The following is a 15739-nucleotide window of genomic DNA, read 5'->3' as shown; positions in this document are numbered from 1 at the left end:
TTTGAGCGAGGGCGTATAGTGGGCATGCGGGAGGCCGGGTGGACGTACCGCCGAATTGCTCAACACGTGGGGCGTGAGGTCTCCACAGTACATCGATGTTGTCGCCAGTGGTCGGCGGAAGGTGCACGTGCCCGTCGACCTGGGACCGGACCGCAGCGCGCACGGATGCACGCCAAGACCATAGGATCCTACGCAGTGCCGTAGGGGACCGCACCGCCACTTCCCAGCAAATTAGGGACACTGTTGCTCCTGGGGTATCGGCGAGGACCATTCTCAACCGTCTCCATGAAGCTGGGCTACGGTCCCGCACACCGTTAGGCCGTCTTCCGCTCACGCCCCATCATCGTGCAGCCCGCCTCCAGTGGTGTCGCGACAGGCGTGAATGGAGGGACGAATGGAGACGTGTCGTCTTCAGCGATGAGAGTCACTTCTACCTTGGTGCCAATGATGGTCGTATGCGTGTTTGGCGCCGTGCAGGTGAGCGCCACAATCAGGACTGCATACGACCGAGGCACACAGGGCCAACACCCAGCATCATGGTGTGGGGAGCGATCTCCTACACTGGCCGTACACCACTGGTGATCGTCGAGGGGACACTGAATAGTGCACGGTACATCCAAACCGTCATCGAACCCATCGTTCTACCATTCCTAGACCGGCAAGGGAACTTGCTGTTCCAACAGGACAATGCACGTCCGCATGTATCCCGTGCCACCCAACGTGCTCTAGAAGGTGTAAGTCAACTACCCTGGCCAGCAAGATCTCCGGATCTGTCCCCCATTGAGCATGTTTGGGACTGGATGAAGCGTCGTCTCACACGGTCTGCACGTCCAGCACGAATGCTGGTCCAACTGAGGCGCCAGGTGGAAATGGCATGGCAAGCCGTTCCACAGGACTACATCCAGCATCTCTACGATCGTCTCCATGGGAGAATAGCAGCCTGCATTGCTGCGAAAGGTGGATATACACTGTACTAGTGCCGACATTGTGCATGCTCTGTTGCCTGTGTCTATGTGCCTGTGGTTCTGTCAGTGTGATCATGTGATGTATCTGACCCCAGGAATGTGTCAATAAAGTTTCCCCTTCCTGGGACAATGAATTCACAGTGTTCTTATTTCAATTTCCAGGAGTGTATATGCAACATAGCGTGTCTCTGATGTGGGTATGTGAGGATGTAAGTACCGACATGTAGGCAAGGGATTAGAGTTGCATTCATGTCTTTCCAACGTGCATATGGTAAGTGCAGAAATGTGAACTATGACGACATTATTACCAAATGCATACAAACAGGACCAAGATGTTGCTATTCTTTTCTTAGCTTCTGAAGAACAAATACCAACAGAGGAGGAGGAGGAGATTAGTGTTTAACATCCCGTCAACAACGACGTCATTAGAGACGGAGCGGAAGCTCGGGTGAGGGAAAGATGGGAAAGGAAATCGGCCGTGCCCTTTCAAAGGAACCATCCCGGCATTTGCCTGAAGCGATTTAGGGAAATCACGGAAAACCTAAATCAGGATGGCCGGAGACGGGATTGAACCATCGTCCTCCCGAGTGCGAGTCCAGTGTGCTAACCACTAAATACCAACAGACATCCATCAGAAAATGAAGAATGTGTACGGGGCAGCACGTCTGCTGAAAACCACCACTGTGTAATGGTTCAAGAAAAATACAAAAGCTACTGCTGCTTCAAGACAATGCATGTTCCCATACCACAAATGTCATAACGCAGAAGTTACACCAACTGAAGTAGGAGACACTCAAGCACTTGCCCTGCAGTCCTGCTCTGTCCAAATCTGATTATCACACCTTCAGTCCCTTAAAAAAGGCCTTGAAGGATAGACGAATCATGCTGGATGAGGATGCACAACACGCAGTTACGGACTTCTTCACACAGTAGGACGTGGTATTTTAGCAAATCGGTACCTTCACCCTGGTGCTTTGGTAGTATGAATGCCTCAATACTCACGGCAATTTTGTACGATTGGCATACCGATTCTGGACTGTATGGCATTTGAACAGAAACTTTTTCATTGCCCCTTGTAGTTTGAATGTATAAACAAAAATATACATATATGCCAAATTCAAGAAAAAATCACTGTCATTTTAGTGTGAGAAACTTTTATTGATCAAGACACTCCTATAAAATACATTTTCTGAAACACTCATCATTCTTTGTAAATATATGAATAAATTTTCACAAGTATAGCAACAGGCAGCAAGGGTCTTTTGGAAAACTGCTGCTTTCAACAGGTCATTATTGGCAAATCATGAGCCATTCAAGTTTTCCTTCATCATGGTGAATAAATGATAATGGTATGAGAGAAGTGTTTCTGGGTGGAGAAATTGCGAAAATGATCAACAGAGAGGCAAAAGGTGGTGGTGGTGGTGCTGGTGGTGGTGGTGATGGTGATGATGGGGGGGGAGGGGGGGGGGGGCAAAAGATTTGAGGTATTGCAACATCACATATAAGAATAATTTATTTACTTAGTTCACATGTCTAATGTTTTCACAGCAATGCACAATGACATCAATGTCAGACAGTGCTTGCCATTAATGGCCACACCATCTGCATTCCTCAGAATAACCATTTTGAACATGCAATGGATTTTCTGAGTAAACCAGCTATTGAACTTGTGTTGAGACGCAATAACGCTAAAGAAATATGTGTTGCATACAAAGTTAATTGAAAAATTTGTTCGCATTAAGCATGATGTAAAGCAATATGTTAATATACATGTGACTAACCTTTAAAGTTATCTGTATATCTACATGATGAACTAACCAACCATGATTAAAATTCATAGTCTTAAAGAAAATTAAATTGCTGAATTTTACTTACACTGAAAAAGAAATATAAGAATTTTAAAGATCTCTGGGACACAACACCATGGGAAAATCAGAGTTTGAATTTATTTATCACATATCTCAAAGAGAACTAAATAACAAATCAGATGTCAAAAGAATGATGAAAATAAAACCTTCTGCGTAAAGAACTAGAATGATTGCTAATGCCTAAAGCCGTGGCGTAAAGTAAGGTGTCAAAGTTGAGTGACTGTAGGAAGATACGAGACGAGTTAGACAAAATATCCAGTTGCTATGATGAATGGCAGCTAGCACTAAATGTGGAAAAATGTAAGTTAATGCGGGTGAGTAAGAAGTCAAACCTGTAATATTCGAATACAGTATTACTAGTGTCCTGCTTGATACAGTAAAATCGTTTAAATATCTGGGCATAATGTTGCAAAGCGACATGAGGTGGAACGAACATGTGAGAACAATGGTAAGGAAGACAAAGGCCAAATTCAGTTTATTGGGACAATTTTAGAGAAAGAGCAGTTCACCGGTAAAGAAGACCGCATATAGGGTGCTGATGTGACCTATTCTTGAGTACTATTCGAGTGTTTGGGATCTGTACCAGGTTGGATTGAAGGAAGTGACTGAAGCAATTCAGAAGCAGGCTTCTAGATTTGTTACCAACAGGATAGAATAACATGTAAGGGTTACGGAGATGCTTCAAAAAGTCAAGTTGGAAACCCTGGAGGGAAGGTGATGTTCTTTTTGAGAAACACTATTGAGAAAATTTAGAGAAATCACATTTGAAGCTGACTGCCAAACGATTCTACTGTCGCCAACATACACTGCATGTAAGGACCATAAAGATAAAATGTGAGAAATTAGGGCTCATACAGAGGCATATAGACAATCATTTTTCCCCCACTCTATTTGTGAGAGGAACAGGAATGGAAATGGCAAGCAGTTGTACAGGGTACCCTCCACCACACATTGTAAGGTGGCTTGTGGAGTATCTATGTAAAGGTAGACTGGGCAAATTGGAGATCATGGAGTACATGAGACATATGTGATAAAAGAAGCAGGTGAGCAACTCCGCTATGATCAATTCATATATCATGGTTATGTCTACTGAAAATTACATTAATGCAAATAAATGGTACTGGTGCTACATATCACTTCAGGTAAATAGTACTTTGTTTCCTACAGCAACTGGAAAAACAAGACTGTAATATTCATGAATACTGTCAAATGTGGTCTTTGTATGTTGAATTGCAATTTGTCAGACCAGAAAAGACAAATCAAGTGAACTTAGTGGCTTCATCTGAATCACTACGAGTGTACCACAGAAGAGTTAGCCATCAAAATAAGAAACACAGGAAGAATAGTTTGAAAAAACTTAATCTCAACATAGATGATGCAAGGATGAATTTCGCAAAGGTTGTGTGATGGAAAAGATGCATAGATTACCATACAAACAATGAGTACACCATTCTATAAATATTGGTGAATTAAGCCTTAGGCTCTTTAAGTACAGTCATTTGGAAGTGCTCAATATTATTTATGTTTCAAAGGTGATTTCAGTAACTTTCATATATGTATCAGTTTGAAACAGAAAAATTAGAAGTATTGTTCACTTTAACAGTTTTTACATAAAGCTTTAAAAGAAGCCTTTTGGGAACGGGTATGCATTGTACCATGTGTGTACTAACCTGTACCATCAGTCATCAGACAAACTGACCTTTTCCTATAGTTTGAGCACTCAATGGTGGTGTTCCTATATCTCTGCTCAGCTCTGTGCCCTTTGATATACAGTGATTACAAGTAAATATTGGGGCAGTGCTTACTGTACTTCACAACAAGGAGGCAGTTCTACATAGTGTGACTACTAACCAGTTTCTTTCAACACTGAAATGACAAACAATATGCTATTCTATGTACACACTTGAAATGGTGCTACATGGAAAGCCCAATGACTGAACAACCTGGGAGATGGTATACCTCGCACATTGGACAACCAGAAACCAGCCACAGTTATGAGGACATGCTGAAAAGTAATGCCTCTGAATTTTTTATGTGAAAACTCTTAAAGTTCAAGACACAAAGGAATTAAAGACAATATTTGCCACTGAGCATCAATTTATTTCAATGGGACATGTTAAAAATTTGTGCTATAGCAGGATTCGAACCAAGTCACTTGCTTACTAAACAGATGAACTTACCACTACCTCATGCAGTTGCAGTCACCGCAACTGCATAGGCTACCCCAGCACGCCTCCCGTCAGGCTCAAATTATCAATTTATACCACACACTACTGATATAGTGCCCATGCTCATTAGCCTCATTACTCGCGTCATCTTGCCAACCATTTTGATCCTATGGCCACTATGAATAAAGACACAAAGCAATTAAAGATATTAGCTGTCAGTGGGCATTGATTTACATCAATGGGGAAAGCTGAAAGTTTGTGCTGGACCAGATTCTTTTGTCAGAGAAAGAGAGAGAGAGAGAGAGAGAGAGAGAGAGAGAGAGAGAGAATGTTTGGCATTTGTCCCTGCAGTAGCCACATAAATGAAATTTTGCCAGAGCTACAGAGCTAGTATTGGTCATGGTGGTCTAGCCCAGAGTGGGCAGGACACTCCGTGTCAGCGCATTTACAAAGGCGTGCTGAAAAGTAACGCGTCTGAATTTTTTATGTGAAAACTCTTAAAGCTTTTTAAATAAAGCAAACATTATAAATATTCTAAAGCTTTATTATTCATGTCTACATATTTGCAGCCAATGGCTGAAAGAGGGCTCCGAATTGTAGCATGTAACATGGTGGTGTCTATCCTTTCAGACATGTTTGAAAAAGCAGACACCATACTAATCTTTCAGCCTCTGTTAATCAAGACAAACACATTAGCTGCCAGTGGACATCGATTTATATGAATACGTCAAATTGAAAGTTTGTGCTAGAGCAGGTTCAAATCTGGATATGTTGCTTACTAGGCAGGTGTTCTGCCCACTACACCATCTGAACACAGTGCATGTTGGGACATATCTGGAAGAACAGATGATGGCTAATGGTTCCTTTAGAGTAGATGCACACCAAGTTCAAACTCTTAGGGGAATTGGCAAGATGCCACACGTAACGAGGCTAATGATCAAGGCAACTGTATCAGGAGTGTGTGGCATAGTGTTATTTAAACAACAATAAACCACTGATTAATCAATAGTGTATGCACTATCATCACTACACTATCAGTAGTCTGGTTTAACTATTGATAGTTATATCATTTATAATGTAATTCTTCTTTAATAGATGCGCAAAAATTGTTGGATCCTATCCTATTACCTACGTGATGTGTGGAATGCAGAGGGAAAGTAGATTAGATTAGATTAGATTTACTTTCATTCCAATTGATCCGTAGTGAGGAGGTCCTCCAGGATGTGGAACATGTCAGAAAAACAACAATACATGACAAATATTTACAACTAAAACAAATAAGCAAATGTACCATTCCACAGGTCCCAAGTGGAATGATCGTCATTTTTTAATGAACACTAAGAGTCATTTTACAAATACTAATGCACTGAATTTAAAATAAAAAAGTTTTTTATTTATTTATAAGTTAATAAACATGTAATACAACTACTGTAATACTTATTTACAATGAACACATTACTGCACTGAAATGGTGCAGAAGTTAGATTATACTTACACACACACACACACACACACACACACACACACACACAGACACAGCCACAGACACACAAATTTTCAGTGAACACATTACTGCACTGAAATTGTGCAGAAGTTATGTTGTACTTATATACAAATCAGTTGGTTTTACTAAGAAATTCATCAATGGAGTAGAAGGAGTTGGCCACCAATAAATCCTTTAGGCTTCTCTTAAACTGAATTTCATTGGTTGTTAAGCTTTTTATGGCTGCTGGCAAGTGATTGAAAATGTGTGTTCCTGAATAATGCACACCTTTTTGTACAAGACTAAGTGACTTTAAATCCTTGTGAAGATTATTCTTATTTCTAGTATTGATTCCATGAATTGAGCTGTTGGTTTGAAAAATTGATATATTTTTAATGACAAATTTCATTAAGGAATAAATATATTGGGAAGCTGTAGTTAGTATCCCTAGTTCCCTAAACAGGATTCTGCAGGATGTTCTTGAGTTCACACCACATATAATTCTTACTGCACGTTTTTGTGTCTGGAAAACTTTAGCTTGGCTTGATGAATTACCCCAAAAAATAATCCCATATGACATTATGGAATGAAAGTAAGCATAGTATGCCAGCTTTTTCATTTTTATATCCCCTATGTCTGACAAAATTCGCATTGCAAACAGAGATTTGTTAAGACGCTTCAGCAGTTCTGTGGTGTGCTCCTCCCAGTTGAATTTATTATCAAGCTGTAATCCCAAGAATTTAACACTGTCCACTTCTTCTATCTTCTTGTCATCGTATGTTAGACATATACTCTTGGGACACCCCTTACAAGTTCTGAACTGCATGTAGTGTGTTTTTTCAAAGTTTAGTGACAAAGAATTGGCTAGGAACCAGTGATTAATGTCCACAAATATTTTATTGGCTGATCTTCTAAGACTACACTTGATTTGCTATTTATTGCAATGTTTGTATCATAGGCAAACAAAACAAACTTGGCATCTGGTAATGTTACTGATGAAAGGTCATTGATATACACAAGAAAAAGTAAGGGCCCCAAAATGGAACCTTGTGGGACCCCACATGTAATTAGTTCCCAGTTGGATGATGCCTGATAGCTTGATACATGTCTCTTTCCTAATAACACCCTTTGTTTCCTGCCAGAGATATAAGATTTGAACCATTTTGCAGCATTTCCTGTTACGCTATAATATTCTAGTTTACTTAAAATGATATTGTGATTTACACAGTCAAATGCCTTTGACAGCTGCCTGCAATTTTTTGTCTAATGAATTAAGCACATTTTCACTGTAAGTGTAGATAGCCTTCTCAATATCAGAACCTTTTAGAAATCCAAACTGTGACTTTGACAGTATGTTATTTGAGATAAGATGGTTATAAAGACGACTGTACATTACTTTTTCGAAAATTTTTGAGAATGCTGGCAACAGTGAAATTGGACGGAAATTTGATGCTATTTCTTTATCTCCCTTCTTAAACAGTGGCTTAACTTCAGCATATTTCAGCCATTCAGGAAATATTCCACTGATAAACGACTGGTTACACAGATAGCTTAATATGTTACTTAGCTCAGAATCACATTCATTAATTAACTTTGTTGATATTTCATCATACCCACTAGATGTTTTTGATTTTAAAGATTTTATGATGGACATTATTTCTGTTTGGGTAGTGAGGGTCAAATTCATATTATGGAAGTTACTCGAAATGTCTGGTCTAAGGTAATCCATAGCAGCATCTACCGAACCTGACAACCCCATCTTTTCAGTAACAGTTATAAAATGTTTGTTAAAAAGTTCTGCAACACTATACACATCTGTCAAAAATGTATCATTTACTCTTAATGCTATTTGTTCCTCTTCATGTCTGGTTCTACCGGTCTCCTCCTTCACTATATCCCATATTGTCTTTATTTTGTTATCTGATATGACTATCTTTTCCTTGTAATATATTTGCTTTGACATCCGTATTACAGTCTTTATTATTTTGCAGTATTTCTTATAATGTGCTATAGCATCAACATTGGAAATGTTTCGGATTGACAGATACAGTTTTCTTTTTGTTTTACAAGATACCCCTATTCCTCGAGTAATCCATGGCTTCTTTGTAGACTTTGCTCTAACCTTGGTAAGTTTTGGAGGAAAGCAGTGTTCGAATAAGGTAAGCACTTTATTAGCAAAAATGTTATATTTTTCATTCGTGCCATGAGCACTGTAAACATCAGTCCAGTGAATGTCTCTGAGGAGTGTCCTAAAATAATCAATTTTTGGCTTACTGATTACCCTCTTGAGCTCAGATTTAACAGATTTTATATCCTGTTCAGTATTAACATTTAACAGAAGGAACTGCATGTCATGGTCTGAGAGGCCATTGACTATTGTTTTGTAATGTAATTTTGTTCATTGGACTTTTCTATAAAGATATTATCAATGGCTGTTTGTGAGCAAGTGGCTATCCTAGTGGGGAACTTTACTGTGGGAATTAAGTTGAATGATAGTGTTACTAACTCAAATAAGTTCTTATTGGGAGAGTGTTTAAGGAAATCTACATTGAAATCACCAGCAACCACTATTTCTTTGTTTTTGGTTGTTAAATGGGCCAGTACAGCTTCAAGGTGGTTTACAAACAGATTAAAGTTACCTGCAGGTGCTCGATATACACTTAATATTATGAAAGATTTTTTGTGAAAATCTAATTCTGTTGCACATGATTCCATATGCTGTTCTAGGCAAAATTTATGAATGTCTATGTTCTTAAATTTATGACAGTTCCTGATGAATGTGGCAACTCCTCCTTTCTCCATTTCTGATCTACAAAAGTGAGATGCTAACCTAAACCCTGTAACACTTAAAAGTTCTATACCAGTGGTCACATGATGTTCAGAGAGGCAGATTATGTCAGCTGGGTTTGAAGACTCTAATTCATCTATGCAGATAGTTAATTCATTAATTTTATTTCTCAGTCCTCGAATATTTTGATGCAATAAAGATAGCTGACATTTCACATTGACTGAGTTAAAATTGGGTGGCGTTAAAATATCTGCTGACAGTTGAAAATTCCTAGCCAATGGCTGTTTATGCTGATGTAATAAGCTGGAATTATGTTTTTTGATTTCTTTCTCAAACTGAAGGTTTGTCTCAGTTCTAACCTCTCTTAAAATTTGCTTTCTTTCTGTCCTCCCTACCCTAAAAAAGGGTCTTTTCTGAATCCTATAACCACTGGTATTTTACCACTCATGACAGTGCCTACCCCCTTTAACTTTCCTGCTATTTCCCCAGCCAATTTACCCTTCCCCTTCCTGTTGAGGTGAAGGCCATGCCTAGTATAATCCCACCTACTGAGAGAATCAACATGAACCACACCAATGTGTGACCCCGCACCCGACATGAGCAGCCGTTCCAGCTCCAAATTAACTCTCTTGACAGAAGAGTTCAAATGAGGTCGGTCATGGCGCCCAAGAACAGATACAAACTCAACACTAGTATGCTTCGATGCTGATGCAATCTTCGCCAGGTCACACTCTATACTGTACCCAGGATCTCTGTCAATACTGTTACCTGCCCCACCCACTATAACCACGGTGTCTTCCTTAGTGAAATCTTTGCAAAGTGATCCTAAATCCTCTGTCACCTGCTCCAGACCAGCACTAGGTTTAAAAAAGTTGGTGACCTGGTATTCTGATCCTAGTTCATCCTGCAAAAGTTGGCCAACACCTCTTCCATGGGAACTACCTAACAACAACACTTTCTTTCTCTTTACTGATTTCCCTACATTCTTACTTTTCAGTTTGCTGCTGAAAGTTTGTTGTGCCCTGTCTATACCTGCAACTGCTTGAGGCTCACCAGCTTCTAACTGAAGCAACAGGTCAAATCTATTTTCCACATTCACCATAAAGCTGTCAGACAAAGTTCTAGGCCTGTTCCTCCTGTTGCCTGTTGCCACTTCCCACCTCTCTTTACCCTTCTCCCTCCTTAACCTGTCAAGATCTCCCCTGGCCTTGTCTAACTGAGCCTGAAGGGCGTCAATTTTCCCCTCCTGTTCCAATATCTTCCTATCTCTACTACAAATCCTACAAAACCACTGATGAGTCTCATTTACTTCCCCTATTCCCACGCCACTACAGTCACCCACATGGAAAAAACTACAGCACCCATCACACCAAAGCCCCGACCTAACAATTCTACGGCAAGTCAAGCACTTTTCACTCATGATAAACGTAATAGTTTATTAAGAATAAGTCAGTTAAATTACAGATAAACACGAAAATATGGTTACACAAATTTGGCCTATACGCAACTGTGTGTAAACAAAAACAAAAGTGCAAAGTTTCTGAAACAACAAGTTAAACTTTACGCTACTTTCCGGAAATGCTAGTTAAATAATGAAGAGGTGCGCTAAGTTAAATTGCTGGAGAGAGCAAGGAACAACTAAACGAAATTCTATAGATATGCTGCAGCAGAACGTAAACAGAAAATACGACTGTACAGTCTTTTCGCGTTTTCTGCTATATTACGTAAAGAAAAATGAAACCTTTAATGCTACACTTAAACGGCACACTAATACACTTATTTACCACATAATCAGTACTAATCTATATGTTTTATAATCTAAAATAACTTATCTTTACGAGAACACCAAAACTTGCGCTAGTCGCCTGGCTGCAGGGCTGCATGGTGATATTTAGTCAACATCAAATATTGTGGCACCTTAGCCAGTCTATGCTATAAATGTATGTTGTTAATAGACTGGTCACTGTGGCGGAGGGAACATGTGAGAGGGAATTTTCTAGCTTGTCCTCCAGTGATGGCAACTCACAGTCGTGTGCATTCGTACCGATCAGGTGCTTATTGTAAAAATTATACATGTAAATAACATTATACAGATGGTCATCTTCAAATGTGTGAGCATACTTGCTTTTAGCAAGGAATACAAAAGTAAATAAGACTGCTGTAATACAACACAGTTAGTAGAGGAAGAAATGACATTTTAAAGATTTGTTAAGTGTTTATGATTGTACTGCATAACGCATTTCAAAATAAATAAGATTATTATCATTATTAATTAGACACACCCGCAACTGTCCTCTTCTGTTTCTGAGTCCACATTGTACTGACAAGTGTTTTCAGTAGTACATGTATAAGATGATTCGAAAACACAAAACTCCTAATCCTGTATATATTTCTTAAGCTCTTACCCACTAATGGTTAAACCCCTTATTTGAAACTTGTGAAGTGGGTTAATTAGCTCACCATTATTTTTATTTTCTTATTTTTCGAGTTTACAGCATTCTAAGAACTGATTAATAACTTTTTGAGAGTCAAGAGGAAGAATGCTACCCCTAAAACTTTTAGCTCTTCAAGGTATCGTAGGAGGTGACTTCATTGTATCGACAATGGTTTCTTTGTCCTTCATTTCGTTATTTAAAGGCCACACAACCACAGGATTACTTTTTGTCACAGAACTATTGTGCCACAATGGTTGAATCACTGTCATTGGCAGCCGTGGGACAAAGAGCACCGTCACCACGAAGTGTCCCGAATGGTGTCGACGCGAAATGATCAATATCATGCGGCACCGATAGTCTCTGTTGGCTGCGGAAATCCTGCACTTCCAAGACTGCTTTGTTTGTGTGTGAAGTGCATAGAGAGAGTTTTTCATTATTGTTTTGGAAACAAATTGTAAAAATCAATCATCTGCCTGGAATTTTTTCAAGAATGTGGGAGATAATAGTTTCTGGAGTGTACCATCTGCAGTAAGATAATAAACATTTATGGATTACAACTAATTTAAGAGTCCACTTTAAAAAAACTAGAGAACCATGGATAGAATTGAAGGGTGAGGGATCAACTAGTGAGCTAGATCAAGCGTAAGAGGTGCAACACACACACACACACACACACACACACACACACACACACACACACACACACAAATCGAGAAGCTCTATAAATAATTACTTTAATAGAAGTCGGTAAAAAAGAACAACTGAAATGATGCTTTCTGAATAAATAGCAGAATATGACCCAAATGTTTAATTAAGGCTAAAATACATTAAGAGTAAATTTTCTCTGTGTAAGTAATTGCATAAAGTAAGGAGAAAAGGATATGATTTAATGTAGGGAATGTATTTTTGTGCTGCTCCGTTAAGGAATGTTCCAGAAAAATGTCTATATATTGCTCTGTAAAAAAGTTGAAAGGCAGTCACCATAATTTGTTTTGGCCTATATAAAAGCAGGAGCTGTGAACACACACACACACTCTCTCTCTCTCTCTCTCTCTCTCTCTCTCTCTCTCTCTTTCTTGTTTGTTTTCGATGGCTGTTTCATAAAATGGAAGTGTCGCTTTCATATCGGTAACTTTTGCAAAAATAATTACTTTAATATTGTTATAAAAGCTACATTTGAATTAAGAACCTACTTTCCTCTTCCATTAATGCCACATCTCAACTTATTATGTAGGATTTTAGAATCTTTTTCAGGCCGCAACAAAGGACAGTTGCCGACGAATTGACTAGTGGCCACAGTCAAACGCAACTAGTGTTCAATTGGGATTTACTTTATCAAACTTTTATTTAAGCATCCCGGAGATTTCTTCTATTGATCATTTCTTTCAGTATCCGGGAAAGATGATTACGCAAACTGCGTAATTTTGAGATCAGTCAGTGACCTCTAAACAGTGCAGTCGGTCAACATCCTCATCGGTCTGATGTGAATGGGATGTTGGATGGCAGAAAGAAAAATTTTACTTGCTCAGTAATGAATTTTCAATGCACCATTTTACCATTTCAGAAACTTTGCCACCAGCAGAAGTGATTAAAAACTTTTATACTATTATTTTCTTTTTCTTTTAAACAGCAGAAATATTATACAATGTCATGTCATTTGTGTGCTGTTTACGGACACTACCAACCTTGTCAAATAATTGAGTTTCCGTCCACCCCAATAGCTGAGTGGTCAGTGCGACGGAATGCCATGAAAAGAGGCCCGGGTTTGATTTCTGGCAGAGTCGGAGATTTTCTCCACTCAGGGACTGGGTGTTGTGTTGTCGTCGTCGTCATCGTGCACTTTTATAGTGGGCCACACAAGGTTTACACTTGAGAGGTGGATTTCAAGTTTGTATGATAACAGAGTAACAAGTGAGAAACAAATGCGAACCCCATCACCGCCTGAACCAAAATTAATACAGCATCGCAAAATCAGCCACTCGTAGCATTACTATTACTGTGTTGCTCTCTTCTGAGTAAATAAACAACATGCTTTGGTCTGTGACTTATACAGATGTGCTTGCATTGCATTAATGAATCAAAACAGAATTAAAACTTCTGGTGCTTATAAAATGGCATCAATATTAGTGCATATCTTCTGCAAAAAATGGCTAACTATAGCAAGTTGTAAATATAGGTCATATTAACCAAACTGGAATTTTTCAATGGTAATGGAAAGCTTTCAGGTATTGTGTAATTTAAGCTGTTGTTATGAACTTGCAGCATGCCATAGCTGAAAAATAGGCCCACAACCTAACTTATCAAGAAATAAAAAAGATAGATGTTTCTCAATGCAACTTATGACAGAGCTACACCCATTTATTCCTACTTCAAGCTGTTGTATCACAACTCCAGTGAAGTCGGCGAAATGCTATCTATCAGCATCTGTCAAGTGCAAACTTTGAGCAGCCTGGGTACATTACAGGACTAGATCAGTATGATGGGTGAAGGTGCCAACAATGCTGTCTCTCCCTGCACCCTTCCTTACCCTTCATCACTATGCTCTTTATACCACACCTCAGTGAATGAGGAAACTTCCACGAAAACTACACGGTACACACTTTATGTCGACTGCATTAAAATCATGAATGCTGCCGACCTCAGTTATGTAGCAGCTGTAGCACTTCAATAGAGTAATGGCCCTATTATTTTGAATTCAGTGTCAACTCAAGGAGAAACACCCCTAATCTCTTCAGTGTACTTCCGCTATACCCTCTTACTCCTGTGTGCAGTTTATACCGTATCTGCTGCAGTTCATCAGCAAGCATGCACACCTAAGGTAGCAGCATTGCATGGCAGACTAGTAAACATTTCCCCTCTCGCATGCCTATTTCTTGTTTGACCTTCCTCCCTTCCTTCTGCTTCTCCTTCTTCTTCTTCTTCTTCTTCTCCTCCTCCTTCCTCTTTCAGTGTCTATGACACTGAAATTCAGCTTAGCATCGACAACTAATATATTGACCCATATTTTATGAGAATTATTTTTTTTATATGTAAAAGTAATTTTTCACATAACAAGATGTTGAAAAAATATTTCTTTGGAAGTATTATGCAAATTTTTGGACATATTGGCAGTTAATTTTAACATTACATTTTTTTTCAGGCCATCAATCAAATCTTGCCAGAATACAATATTCATGTTAAGATGCAGTAGTGGTTACAGACAATGTTGCAGATATGAAAAAAGAACAGCCGAAATCTTAAGGATTCAACATTCACCCTGTTTTGCCCACTGTATCAACTTAACAGTGCAAGAGACTATTTCAAAGTGGAATCATTTTCCCAAATTTTATTGGAAAAAATAGGCTATTGTGACTTTCTTTCATAACTCTACACTAGCCAGTGACAAACTGCGCAATGCTCAAAAAAAAAAAAAAAAAAAAAAAAAAAAACTGAAATAGATACAAGAGGTACCGACTCAATGGAACAGATCATACATTACATGCTCAAAAGAATTTTGGAAGTACAAAGTGAGCCTGCATCTGCAATCAATGAAAGTTCGAGAGCACCACCTTCCCTCATAGCAGAAAATTACTTGGCTACACAAGAGGTAATAGGTCTTCTTGAACCTTTTGAATTAGCAACAACAACAATCTCAGGGGAGTCATACGTAACTGCTTCCTTAATTATACCTCTTACACGAGGTATTTCTGCAAAGCTGTCAGACTTGGAAAGAACATTAACAACTAATGAAGCATGAAGTTTTCTGGATTCCCTCATTAAATTAGTCAACGAAAGCCTGAAACTGTTTAACACACTGACTGTTAATATGTTTGTGACATGATTAGATACTAGGTTTATAAAACTTGGTTGAAGGATATTTCAAGAGGCCGACAACACTGCACAATTACTTCAGGAAGAGTATGCTGCTATCATCACACCAACACCATGAATAATACCTGAAACAGAAGCATCCATGAGCAGTGTTAATACGTCTTCTGGTACATCTACCAGTTTGAAATCGGATGATGTACTTATTTTTCCCTAATCACAACA

The 15739-nt window shown here is 39.0% G+C and overlaps 1 protein-coding gene across 1 annotated transcript in view; it reads right to left on the bottom strand.

Annotated features, from left to right (window-relative positions):
• The window catches only part of LOC126167349 (DNA polymerase theta-like), a 303097-nt gene that overhangs the window by 117958 nt on the left and 169400 nt on the right, over positions 1–15739 (bottom strand). The window lies entirely within an intron of this gene.

This window comes from Schistocerca cancellata, chromosome 1 (genome assembly GCF_023864275.1).
Source record: "Schistocerca cancellata isolate TAMUIC-IGC-003103 chromosome 1, iqSchCanc2.1, whole genome shotgun sequence".
Classification (NCBI taxonomy): domain Eukaryota; kingdom Metazoa; phylum Arthropoda; class Insecta; order Orthoptera; family Acrididae; genus Schistocerca; species Schistocerca cancellata.
This window is presented reverse-complemented; position numbering and strand designations above follow the sequence as displayed.